General features: G+C 66.3%; 1 protein-coding gene across 4 annotated transcripts in view; it reads right to left on the bottom strand.

The window, feature by feature from the left end:
- The window catches only part of Osbpl5 (oxysterol binding protein like 5), a 52,935-nt gene that overhangs the window by 22,934 nt on the left and 16,754 nt on the right, over positions 1–13,247 (bottom strand). The window contains exon 1 of one of the 4 annotated variants that reach the window (XM_048361024.1): positions 10,717–10,775. The exons of the other annotated variants lie outside the window; for them this stretch is intronic. The gene's annotated coding sequence lies outside the window, so the exon portion shown is untranslated. Of the gene's footprint in view, positions 1–10,716; positions 10,776–13,247 lie in introns of those variants that run through there. 4 annotated transcript variants of the gene reach the window in all.

Below are 13,247 nucleotides of genomic sequence, written 5' to 3'. Positions count from 1 at the left end.
CATCCATCCACCCACCTATCCAACCATCCATCCACCCATCTACTCACCATCCATCCACCCATACACCCACCCAACCATCCATCCATCCACCCATCCACCCACCCAACCATGCATCCATCCACCCATCCACCCACCCAACCATGCATCCATCCACCCACCCATCCACCCATCCACCCATCTACTCACCATCCACCCATCTACTCACCATCCATCCACCCATCCACCCATCCAACCACCCAACCATCCATCCATCCACCCACCCACCCACCCATCCAACCATCCACCCACCCATCCACCCACCCACCCATCCACCCAGCCACCCACCCATCCACCCACCCATCCACCCACCATCCACCCACCCATCCATCCATCCATCCATCCATCCATCCATCCATCCATCCATCCATCTATCAGCAGGTCCCCAGACTCCTCTCACCCACCCAGCCGCGAGGCGCAGATGCTGAAGCCGGTGGCTCAGGGGCTTCAGAGCTCTCCGGAAGCCTCGGCTCCTCCCCTTTCTCCTGCCCTGAGTTTTACAGGCGCTGCTAGTCAATGGCCAGTGTCACTCAGGACTGGGACAAGGCCATGTGAGCACAGTCCCTTCCCATCACGACCCTGGGCCCCTCGCCCTCGCCCTGGGAGGCCCCCATCGCCAGCCCCATGCTGTGGCGGGCCTCAGCGCTGGGGAGCCCCCTCGCCCCCGCGCTGGGTCCAGTCACATTCCGCACGCAGGAGGAGGACTGTCCTCCCAGAACTGCCGCATAATGCGAATTCTCCGCAGAGCTCTGGGCTCCTGGACGTCCTCCCTGGCTCTCCTTTCCCTTTTGTGGTGCTAGGAATCGAACCCGAGGCCTTACGCGCAGTAGGCAAGCACTGCACCACTGATCTGTCTCCAGACCTCTCTGGCGCTTCTTTCTCCTCTCCTTGGAGACTCGCCGGTGTCCGTGGGTCCCCCCCACCAGGGGGTCCCCGCACGCGCTCAGTGCCGTCACTCCCCGAGCGGCAGGCTCTCCCACCACTGCACCAGGGCAGAGCCCAGGGCGGGCGGCGCCTTTTACACAGGCTCTGTCTCCGCTGAAGGAAGGTCAGCGAGGGCTCAGGGCTGGCTCTAGACCATGTCCCCCGTAACCCAGATGGACCCCGCTCTTCACAGAGGCCACACCCAGGGGGGTGGTGACTGCCGGGGGAGTGTAAGGATGTTGGCGAAGCCCCCGGAGCGGTCAGGAACGAGGTGAGGGGCAGCGGCTTGTGCGAAGGGCTTGGGGACCCTGCGGCTGCCGGCTGGGGAAGGGAGCCCAGCTAGGCCTCCTCTGCCCCATGGGAGCGGAAGGCTGATGGGGGCCCAGAGCCTGACTCCCACGGGTGCCCGCCCTTAAGGGGAAGGGCAGAACAAGAGGAGGGAAGGGAGCCGGGAAGAAATAAAGAGGCCGAGGAAAGGGAGGAGAGGGGAAAGGACGGAGGGGGGGCTGCTGACGGGTCAATCACAGCCACTTGGGACAGAGCGACGCTGGGCACCTCCGAAGGGCTGCTTTGCCCACCTCTGGCCTGTACCCCCTGCTTGAGAGCCCCGGGCCTCAGCCCTATGGCTTCCCAAAGCCGTGGCCCCCGGGCTCCGGGCTCCTCAGGCCCCGGCCGCCCGTCTCCGGGTCCTGGCTTCCGCTTGCCTGCGGCCACCATGAGGGTTGTTCCGTGCCCAAAGCCAGCAAAGCCACGCTCCAGTGCCCCAGTCACCCGATGCCACCCGAACCCCGCCAGGCTCCCCTCACGGCCGCCGAGGCCCCTCCCCGCTGCCCAGCTCCGCGCCACCGCCACGGCCACCGTGACCTGTCATCCCGAAGCCAGGCGCAGGCCAGGACCTGCCGGCACCTGGGAGGAAGAGTCAGAGAAGCGCCAGAGCCGCTGGACACGCCTGCAGGCACCGGGGCCAGAGGGGAAACCGAGGGCAGCGCCTGTCCAAAAGTCCAGTTTCCGCCTCCGGGCTAGACCCCACGTAGCTGGCAGGCCTGCCTGCCGGCCCAGCCGCCCTTCTGTCTTCACTTTGCCCACAGCCAGAGTCCACGGGAGGGAGAGGCGGGCACCGACCTTTGGCAAGGGGCGCTGGGGACCGGGCGTTGGATGGAGAGGACGAGCAGCGGTGCGTGAGCTGCGGAGCAGCAGCAGGGGGCACGGGACGGGGGGACGATGGAAGGGAGGCAGAGAAGGGCTAAGGCACGCCCCCTCCACCTCCTAGACCCCGCCTTTGCTTCTCAGGGCCTCAGGGCCCAGGGCGAGGCTCCGCCCCTTCCTGCAGGCCCCGCCCTTCTCCAGGAGCTCTCTGGGCTCCCTGTCCTGAGGGGCAGAGGCAGCCTGTGTCCCCTTGGTGCATGCGGGGCCGGTACCAGGCTCAGCTTGCAGGACCCGGGGCCTCCGGGAGGGACACGTCCTTCTGCACCTGGCATCCTGAGCCCTTCTCTGCCCTACACAGATGATGTCCAGGCTCCCGAGGCCCGATGGCCACAGTGCCCACCGCTCCCGGGGACCCAGCCAAGACACGTCCACACGGTTTAGCTGGAGGCAGCAGGGCCTGGTCGAGTTGACCTGTGGGTGCCAGCCACATGCGGAAGCTACCGCCTGATACCCTTCTGCCTTCCCCAGGGCGCCCCTCCCTCCTGTCCTGCTGAGGGAAGGGCAGGGAAAGGGCAGGGCCGGGGTCTGCTCGCACTCGGGGCTTGGCTCCGTGCCCCTCCTCTCTCCACATGAAGGGGATGGGGCCCCAGGGCAGATGGGGGCAAGCGCAGAGCAGGCCACCCCCTTGTCTTAGGACAAGTTCCCCGGTCCCGGGCTACGGCCAGCTGACGGGCAGCAAGGTCACGATGCCCTGCCCGGGGCCCCTGCCCAGCCTGCGCTGCCTTCCCAGCCATGATCCCTCCGGCCTCCCCCGCCTGGACAGCCACCTACCCTCGGGCCACAACAAAGGACGCCTTGTGGGGAAAGGTCAGCCTCAATTTATCAGGGCCGCTGGAATCTTTATCTGGGGCGGGAGCGGGGGGGGAGGGGGGGAGCAGTCTCGGCTCCCTGTGGGAGAGGCCCGGCCTCCGGGAAGCAATCCACGGAGTGTCCGGCTTCCTGTGCCTCCCACCTGCGTGGGCCCGAGTGGAGAAGACAATTCCGATCTGGTTCTTTCTGGTCACCCTGCAGATGCCTGGGCGCCGTGCGGAGCACCAGGTCACGTGAGCCCGGCTCCCCACGCTCCCCCCCGCGCCGTGTGTAAGGAGTGGGGTGAGGGCGCGCCCGCAGGAGCCCCGCGGGAGCCGGTGACGGCCACCGTGTGCCGGGATCCTCTCTTCCACAGCCCAGCCCGGGGCCTGCCCGAGGGGTCCTGGGGGGGGACGGCTCTGGCTGCCCATGTGCTCTCTCGCTCTCTCCCTCCCCCCCACTGGTAGGTGTCTCCAGCATCATGCCTGTGCCCAGCTTCAGGTCTCGAATTCAATGGGCTCTCATTAAGGGCTTGGACGGGGGAGCTGCCCCCAAATCCCACACCGAGGGGAGAGGTCACGGAACAGGCTCTGCACACCGGACCCATCAGAGGACCACGGCATCCCTTGAAGGGACAGCAGCTTCCGGCAGCAGCCGTCAGTTAAAAGACGGAGGCAGCCACATCGTGCCAGCACTGTGCTTTCCAAATCCTTGCTAAGGTCTCGAGGCCAGCAGCCGTGGGTCTCTGCTCTGAGGAAACCTCCCGGCCCCTGGGCCACACACAGAGTGGGCACAGCAGCTCGGTCTGGCCCCAGCTGCCCTTCCTAACCCAGAATGCGCCGGGCCGCCCTGTCCAGGGTGGACTGGCCACCGGGGCCTGCCCTGGGAAGCCTGGGCTGTCTCCCGAGGCTCCCACGGGTTAGGCTGCCGCCCCTTGAAGCCCCTAGGCCTTCCACCAAGCACTATCTGATCTGGCTGGGGGTGGCTGGCATGGGGGAGGGAGGCAGACATTCCCCAGGCACGGCGGTGGCGTGGCCGCGCCCAGGAGGGGCAGGAAGTGTCCTGCCCTGCCCACGGGCCGGCGTGGGCCAGGCCTCAGCTCCTCAGGGCTGACTCAGCCGTCACATGCCCGCGGGCCTGGCCAGCCCGCCTGTCCCTGGCACGCGTCCACCTGGCCGCCTGAGCACCCGGGCCGAGTGCACCCTCCCCACAGCAACGCGGCACGTGGCTGGCCAGCGCGTGCCCACTTCCTGGAAGTGGTCCCCAGCCAGGATGTCCCCACCCCGTCCTGAGCAGAGCCTGCCTGGCTGTGCCGACGAAGAAGAGACCATCGCTCTCTGCACGCACACTTGCAGAGGGTCCTGGGCTCCCGCTCAGATGCTCCGCCTTGGTGCCCTGGCTGGCCACTGTACCCAAAGCTCGCTGCCAGGACACCCCCTGCCAGGACGCCCCCCTCCAGGACGCCCACTTCCAGGACGCCCCCTTCCAGGACGCCCCCCCTCCAGGACGCCCCCTCCAGGACGCCCCCCCTCCAGGACGCCCCCCTCCAGGACGCCCACTTCCAGGACGCCCCCTTCCAGGACGCCCCCGCCAGGACGCCCCCCCCTCCAGGACGCCCCCCTCCAGGACGCCCCCTCCAGGACGCCCCCCTCCAGGACGCCCCCCCTCCAGGACGCCCCCCCTCCAGGACGCCCCCCTCCAGGACGCCCCCCTCCAGGACGCCCCCCCTCCAGGACGCCCCCCTCCAGGACGCCCCCTGCCAGGACGCCCCCTGCCAGGACGCCCCCTTCCAGGACGCCCCCTGCCAGGACGCCCCCCTCCAGGACACCCCCTGCCAGGACGCCCCCCTCCAGCTCCTCCCTCAGGCCAGCGCATCACTCCCGGTGGGACAGCTCTTCACGTCCCTGCTCCTGGCCCTGACGGAGCTGTGGTGGCTGCCCGGTCACCCGACGGGAAAGCCTGGGCAGCCGCAGGGCAGGCTTTGCTGGTCCCGCCGCGCACTCTCCCTGATGGAGGGGGTCGCCTGCCGCGTGGCAGGCAAAGCAGCGTGAGCCGCGAGCTAGGCCGGTTCTGCCTGTCTCTCTCCCGCTCCCCTCTCTCCCTCTGCCCCCTCAGCAGGACCAGGGACCCCGGGCTCCAGCGGTATGGAGATGGGGTGGCAGCCATTGCTGACTTTGAGGGCCCTTCAGGAAGTCTTCTGACCCTCCCCCGGGGAGCGGCCCTGCGGAGCCCCCCGAGGGAGGGAGGGGCGGCCCCGCGCAGCCCCAGCGGATCAGGTGCTGGGTTGGTTCTGGGCACTGCAGGCGGAGCAGAGCCCAGGAAGGCGGTGGCCCGGGCGGCGTCATGGAGCAGGGCCACCCGAGAGCGGCACACCCGGCTAAGTTCCCGCGTGCTGGGGCGGCCGGGCTCCCAATGGCGCTGTGCCCAGGTCCTCTCCTCCCCAGAGGCCCATGCTCCCTGGGGTCTGCTGTCGGAAAGGGGAGCACTAATGTCTCAGGCATGACCCCTGGGCGGGCTGGGGTCCGAGTCCCCCTGCCCCCGCTGTGGGCGTGCACCGGCCCCGGGGTCCCTCGGGAAGCCTTGTGTCTGAGCGAGGAGACACGAAGGACCTCGGGCTCCTGTACCTCCATTCTAGCCTCCTTGGGATCTGGGGCACCTGGGCAGCGACGGGGGCTGTAGGGCGTAGCAAGGCCAGGCTGGCCGGTGCTGGGGAGCACGATAAGCTGAGTGCCCCCCCTTTCCATGCTGCTGCCTGGAACTGTAGAACTTGGCCTCTGCCAGAGGACCTGATGGAGTCAGACACCCTGGGGTGGCCAACTGCATGAAAGAGGACAGGGCCCCAGGGACCCTGGGGTCCCACCAATGCATACACAGAGCCTCCAGACAGGAGCGGAAGTGACTCCAACACCACACACCACAAGGCACAAGAGAACGCTTCAATCCTATGTCCTAGCCGCTGAACCTCCCCTCCCCTCCCCTGGCGGGCAGGTGAGGACGACGTGGGCAGGCAGCCCACAAGGCGACAGCAGCGAGAGGCGGGGGGTTCGCGCCTGGCCTGCTGGCTTCACCTGGCACGGTGGAGAGTTTCTGTGTCGGCCTGACCGGCTCTGCTCCCGACTGGCTGCCCAGCCCATGCTCAGCAGAGTGGCACGCACCCCGCTTCTGCTGCAGCTGGAGGCGCAGCTCAAGACGGAGAGCATCTGGCATGGAGAAGGGACCCGAGTCCCAGGGCCACCAGGGCAGGAAAGGGCTCCGGAGGAGAGGTGACAAAACTCACCGTCCTCAACGCTCCCACACCTAAATTTGGTCGTTGGCTGACACGCTGGTCACACTCTGAGATGACAAGTCCCAGAGCGGCACGGACAGGAGCCACGTGAGCAGCAGGTGAGGTGGAAACAGATGCGGAGTATGGGACACAAGGCGTGGGCATGGTGAGGTCTGATGGGGTCACACAGGCCCCCGGGCCCCGCGCTGGCTTCTGGGGCACTGAGGTCTGACGGGGTCACACAGGCCCCTGGGCCCCGCGCTGGCTTCCGGGGCACTGAGGTCTGACGGGGTCACACAGGCCCATGGTCCCCGCGCTGGCTTCCGGGGCACTGAGGTCTGACGGGGTCACACAGGCCCCTGGGCCCCGCGCTGGCTTCCGGGGCATGGTGAGGTCTGACGGGGTCACACAGGCCCCTGGGCCCCGCGCTGGCTTCCGGGGCACTGAGGTCTGACGGGGTCACACAGGCCCCTGGGCCCCGCGCTGGCTTCTGGGGCATGGTGAGGTCTGACGGGGTCACACAGGCCCCTGGGCCCCACGCTGGCTTCTGGGGCATGGTGAGGTCTGATGGGGTCACACAGGCCCCTGGGCCCCGCGCTGGCTTCTGGGGCATGGTGAGGTCTGACGGGGTCACACAGGCCCCTGGGCCCCACGCTGGCTTCTGGGGCATGGTGAGGTCTGATGGGGTCACACAGGCCCCTGGGCCCCGCGCTGGCTTCCGGGGCATGGTGAGGTCTGACGGGGTCCCGGCCACTGAGGTCGGGCCCCGGCAGCCGTCCAGTCACGAGTGTGCACACAGATATGTGTCGGAGCCACAGACACACAGATGTGCACCACAGGGACACACACACGCACACACATACCTGCACACACACAACAAGTTAGGGGTCCCGGGGTTCCTGGGGTGGCACTACGCTGCCGGGGCACGGGGGGGGGGGGGGGGGGGGCTGCAGGGTGGGGCTTCCTCTGCAGGGCATTGGTGAGGAGCTGCTCTGACTCTGAGCAAAGTCCTGAGCCCCTGGGGATGGGCAGCTGGGAATTTCCCCTTTCTTTCCAGACTGTTTTTAGTTTCCCAGGTAAACATCGCTGATGCAATACGGCTGTTGGTTTCTCCTTGGGCTGTGGAGAGGCCCAGAGCCCCAAACCTCGGGGAGTCGCTGGGGGACCCTTGAGGGGGAGTGGTGTCCACGCCCCTGGCCGCCAGCACAGCGTGTGGGCCAGGCTCCTGTGCCAGGGCAGGCAGGCCCCGGGGGACCCAGAGCCCAATTTCTCATCCCCAGGTGCTGAGGCCCACGGCCCGCGCCCAGCACACAGGAAGCAGGCCTCCACCCCTCCCACAGCCCTCTCCCCAGCGTACTGCCCACGGCCCGGGCACCCACGGCTGCGTGGCGGGGTGGTGGCTCCTTGCTTGTCCAATGTCATCTGAAATGAGGCCTGGGGCTGAGAAAGCCACCCGGGTCCCCAGAGGCTCCGTGGCACAGAGGGCTGAACCCTGACTGTAGGGCTTCCCACTGAGTGCTACTGGGAAGTAAGGGCCCTGTGGAGGCCATGGGGGTGGGTCGGGTGGGCCCGACACACAGACGGGCTCCTTATGGACACTGAGGAGAGGGGAGGAAGGGAACGGAGGGCGGCTCGCAGGGATGCGGCCCAGGCCAGCAGCCGCAGAGGCTGGAAGGGGTGGGCCAAACCCTCCTGCTGCTCGGAGGAAGCCAGCCCGCCAGGCAGGGCCGCAGCCTTCCGGGCTCCAGAGCCAGCCGTTTGCCAAGTGGTGCCCAGGGCCCAGGTGCTGCAGCTGGGCGCCAAGAGGGGACTCCCCTCCCGGGACTCAGATGGGTGGGGACGACCCCCGGCCCCGGCGCTGCTCCAGCGCCCCCAGCAGGCCGCCCCTGCTGTCGGGGACGAGCCCCGCTCCAGCCTGCTCTGCAGACCCCCGGAGGCCGGCACAGCATCTTAGTCAGGGTCCCCTTTGGGGTGCACTGATGCAGAGGCGGAGCCTCCCTGGCAGGCCCGGCTCCCCGGCTCCTCTGGAGACGGGCCTCACCTCGTGCCCAGGCTGGGTGACAAGTGCCCGCCACCACGCTGGCTTTATCTGCCGAGCTCGGGTCTGCGGGGCCGCCATTCTCCCGAGCTGGGCTGCAGGCAGGTGTCACCCTGCTCCGCGGCGGCGGGGAGGGATCTCCTGTGTCTGCCCGGGCCGACCTTCCGCGGTGACCCTCCCCGCTCGGCCCCCCCGCCCCCCGCCCCCCGCGTCACTCAGGTCACAGGCGCCATGCGTGGTGCCTGGAGGCTCCGGTCACCTCTGAGATGGGACCCCTGGTGGCCATCACCTTCCACACTCCCGCGGTGGCTGGAAACAGGCAGACACAGCCACCCCTGGCTGCTCGTGGGGATGGGGGTCTCCTGACTTCCTGCCCAGGCTGGCCTCAAGCTGCGGTCTGCCCGACCTCTGCCTCCTGGCTGCGCAGTGAGGATGACAGGCGCGGGCCACCCCCACGCAGCCCGTGTTCTGTGTTTTCAATGAACAAAATAAGGGGGGAGGAGGAGGAGGGAGAGACAGAGGGGGCACGTCTGATCAAGGGATGTGGCACGCAAAAATGGACGTGTCAAAATGAACCCTCCTCGTACAAACAAGCCGATGCCAATAAACAATGCGGAAAAGGGAAAAAGGGAACAAAATTCAGTATGTTGGTCGCTCGAAGACCAAAGAGGACCTGGAAGCTTCTCGGGGTCCACCCTGCATTCTGCAGGCCTCAGGCAGCACCCTGCCGAGACCAGATGGACAGAGGTGGCGGGGAGGCCCCCGGGCCACGAGACTCGGGGAGAAACCCCAGGCCACGCGGGCCCCTCCCAGGGCTCTCTGGACCACGAACACCTCAGAGGAGCTCCGCGCGCGTGGGCCCGTGGAGGCCTGGCTGCAGAAGTGGCTCGAGGGCAGGAAAACAAACGACCACCCTTCCACCGTGACCTCTGTCCCCACAGCCAAGAAAGCAAACCAGGACCAGGTGCTGGGGGCCGCAGACAAAAGGGCTCGCGGACGGCGGCCCGGCGCGCCTTTCCAGCTGCAGGCGGCTCTGAAGTGCCCGGGTCGGGAGAGGAGGCGGCTGGGATGTGTGGGACTCAAGCCGGAGGAGCGGGGTTTGCGTATGGAGTCCCCGTCCAGTCAAAGCACCCAGGCGTGCCTGGGAATGTCCGCTTGGAGAGCCGGGACGGCAGCTCCCTGGGGAAGGGCGATGCCGAGGCCCCGGGGACCCAGGGGGGCTTCCTCCCTCCATCTCCCGGGCTCCCAGCTTCCAAGCACTAACAATATCATTAGGTATGCTTTCTGTGTTTAGTTATTTCACAACATCTATCTACCCATCTACCTACCTATCTATTACTGCCAGTCCTGGGGCTTGAACTTCGGGCTTCGTGCTCTCACTTGACTTTTTCCCTCAAGTCTGGCACACTCTACCACTTGAGCCACACCACCTCCACTTTGGAGGTAGGAGTCTCATGGACTTTCCTGCCCAGGCTGGCTTTGAACCATGATCCTCAGATCTCAGCCTCCCGAGTAGCGAGGATGACAGGCGTGGCCACCGGAGCCTGGCTCGCCATAGTTAATGACTAGTCAGGACTTTCACTAGTGAGGAGAATGGTCCCTCCCTGAGCTGGGGGCCCGTGCCACCTCCACGCAGGCCCGAGACCGCGGGTCATACACACATCCTAGCGCCTGCCCTGGCCAAGTCCCGTGGCGTCCCGCGATGTGGTTAGCTTGATGGTTCATTTCACAGACCAGCAAGCTAAGGCCCAGAACGCAGGCGGGGATTCGCGCACCGTCTGCTGACTGCTGACCGGTGTCCTAGCCACCACACCACTCCCTGTCCACAGGACCAGTCAGTCAGTCCACAGAGCAGGGCCCTGGCAGGAAGCCCTCCCCAGCACAGGTTGGGGGGGGGCCTCCCCAGGGGCGCCCATAGTCGAGGGCAGGCGGTGCCACAGCCAATGCCTGGGACACACCAAGCACACAGCAGCAGCTCACTGCCCGCCACGGAAGGAGGCAGGGGTGGGGTCCACGGGGGACCAGCCACGGGGGACCGCACATCAGTAAAAGCAGAAAGGGTGTGGCCAGACTTAGGCAGGGTCCCCTAAAGAGCCGGAGTTCCACTGAGAGGATGGCCCAGCAGATGGTGGGGGGCGGGGGGAACTGGGACCTGGGCATCTTGGGACATTTGGCTCCCCAAATGTCTGGAATTTACTGTGTACCCCCAGGTCCCAGACCTGGCTGGGGATCCCAGATCAGTGCCAGGAAGTGAGAGTCCAAGGGCAAGATTTCCAGCTGGGGCAGGACTCTGTGAGGACAGAGGAACAGAGGTACTACCTGGCTTTCTGCTCTCGCCCCCATATTCCAGAAGAGCTGAAGGAGATGCTGTTCCATGGGCTTTCACAGAGCCCCTCGGGGCCCATGGAGGCTGCCCGCCGGTGCCAGTCACCCCCAAGGAACACCTGTGTCCCCTCACCTCCAGTAACCTCCAGGAAAGCTCACCTGGCCGGGGGATGACCCACCCAGATCGGAGCAGAGCCAGGCCCGGCCCCCAGCGCCTCCACGCTGGGGCTGAGCCTCACATTTTAGGATCAAGGTGACAGCTCCATACACCAGTCTGCGCCTGTAGACAAGTCTCCCGAAGCCTTGCTTGCCCTTCCCTTCGGGGAACCTGCTTTTCAGGGACCTGTCACTCGAGGACTGCTGCTATTCAGAGGCAGAATCTAGGCCTCGCAGCGGCCTCAGCCCACACTCCCCTCCTGGAGCCAGGCCCACAGTGGAAACCCAGAATGGCGCTGCCGTGGGCGAGGACTGGCTTCAAAGCGGGCTCCTCTCCCCGCTGCCCCGCCAGGGCCGGGACGCCGCCCACCGCCCGGGAGGTGCGTGAAGCCATGCCTGCTTTCTGGGTGGGTTCCATCCTTTTCTCCTGGGCCTGGCTGTGGGAATGCGGGGCAGAAGCAGGTAGAGCCCCCCACAGGAAAGGAGGAGGGTGCAGCTCGAGCCGCAAGACCATCGCCGTCCTCTGCCGGGGGGGGGGGGGGGGGCGGGGGGTGCTCAGCGGCACCAAAGATGGACCCGTCTCCCACGGGGATGTGAGAAAGCAGAGGGGGTGGGGACGCAGATTCACACTCTTGAAAGTTCCTGGAAACTTGACGCGGGTTGTCAAGATCTCTACAAGGATTCAAGAACGCCTGTGGCTCACACCGGTCGTCCTAGCTACCCAGGAAGCTGAGCTCTGAGGATCACAGTTGGAAGCCAACCTGGGCAGAACGTCGGCAAGACTCTTATCTCCAGCAAAAAGCTAAAAGTGGAGCTCTGGCTCAAGTGGTGGGGTGCCAGCCTTGAGTGAAAAAGCTAAGGGACAGCGCCCAGGTCCCGAGTTCAAGCGCCAGTGCCAACACAAAAGTTAAACACAAGAGGTAGACTGGCTGAAGGAGTTGTGGTGGGCCAGGCACCAAGCTTGGGTAAGGAGAAGGGCTCTGGAGGTCCACGGTGGTGTCTAGGCTGCTTCTTGGGGGTGCTTGTGTGCAGGAGTCCCAGGATCTGCTGCTGGGGGGCAGGATAGGCCAGAGGCGACGGCACCTCCAAAGTGGAGACACTGAGGCCCAGAGAGGAGTGGCATTTCCATCCTTGGCTCTCCGTCCCCTCTCCTCAGCCAGGTAGACCCTGTACCCGGAGCTGACCACCACGGAGCTGCGGCTCTTGGGCTGGGAACGTGGCTCAGTGGTAGAGTGCTTGCCTAGCGTGCATGAAGCCCTGGGTTCGAGTCCCCAGCACCACATATATAAAAAATGGCCAGGAGTGGCACTGTGGCTCAAGTGGTAGAGTGCTAGCCTTGAGCAAAAAGAAGCCAGGGACAGTGCTCAGGCCCTGAGTCCAAGGCCCAGGACTGGCAAAAAAAAAAAAAAAAAAAAAAAGAGGGGTAGCTCTTAACTAAAGGGCTGGCTGGGGGGATGAGACAGAGTGCCCCCCCCAGGTCTCCAGGCCCTGGGCCAGGGGTGTCACTGGTCCTGTTCCACGCAGGGACACCGTGTGCTCTGCAGGTGACAGTGCCAGGCCCCCGGAGCCCAGGCCCCAGTGGATGCTTGCCGGGGACTCGCTGCCCCTCTGAATGCTGGGATCAGCCGGAGAAGGGGACAGCTCAGGACAGGTTGGGACACAAGCCAAGGGCGGCAGCGGGTGGCCGGGCGGAGGAGGGAGGGAGGGTGTCTGAGCAGCTGCAGGGTCTGGCTGGGGCCTGCCTGCCTTCGGGCAGCCTTGGTCTGGGCGTTCTGACCCTGAGAGGCGCCACGTGAGGTGTGGGAGGCCTGGCGGGCCCGGGGTGGTGACCCGCCCACAGAGCAGGGCTCTTGGCGGCTCATGGCTGGCTGCCAGCCTGGAGAGTGGAGGACAGGAAAGGGAGGCTTGGTGGAAAGCGCGCCTCCCTGGCCCCGTGTCTCTTGCTTGGCCAGGCCTCCAAACCCACAACTCCCTCAGCCCCAGGCGGCTGCTCCAGGGCCGGGGGGCCTAATGGCCTAGGGGACCCGTCTCTGCCCAGTGGCAGGCAGGAAGCCCAGAACGGAACGGCCCCCTCCCTGCCTGGGCTCGGCCAGCGGGGGGCAAGGGTTTCGCTGCAGGCCCAGGGCACGTGCCCACCCTGGTGACCACCACTTCCAGGCATGAGTCCTGCTGGCTCGGGCGACTGCTTGCCACACCGGGGGTGAAGCTGGTGGCAGAGGGCAGGACTCTGGCCTTCCTTCCCCTCTGCTTTGTGCTCAGTGGTCAGCTCCCAGCTCCCCCCCTGCCCCCTGGGGAGGCAGCTTTGGCCACCAGCCACTATCCAGGGAGCCTGGAGAGCCCGGGCCTGAGCACTGACCCCGGCTTCTTGTTGCTCAAGGCTCCCCTCCTGCCTACGAAGGGGAGGTGGGGTGCCAATGGAACCACCCTGCTAGGCAGCCCCCAAATAAAAACTGTTACCAGGCCAGCTCTGCCCTAGTGACCCCCGGCACCCGGAAGCGTGCCCGGAAT

The sequence above is a fragment of the Perognathus longimembris genome, chromosome 13 (genome assembly GCF_023159225.1).
Source record: "Perognathus longimembris pacificus isolate PPM17 chromosome 13, ASM2315922v1, whole genome shotgun sequence".
Taxonomy (NCBI): domain Eukaryota; kingdom Metazoa; phylum Chordata; class Mammalia; order Rodentia; family Heteromyidae; genus Perognathus; species Perognathus longimembris.
The sequence above is the reverse complement of the archived record's forward strand: the minus strand, read 5'-3'. Positions and strand labels throughout refer to the sequence as shown.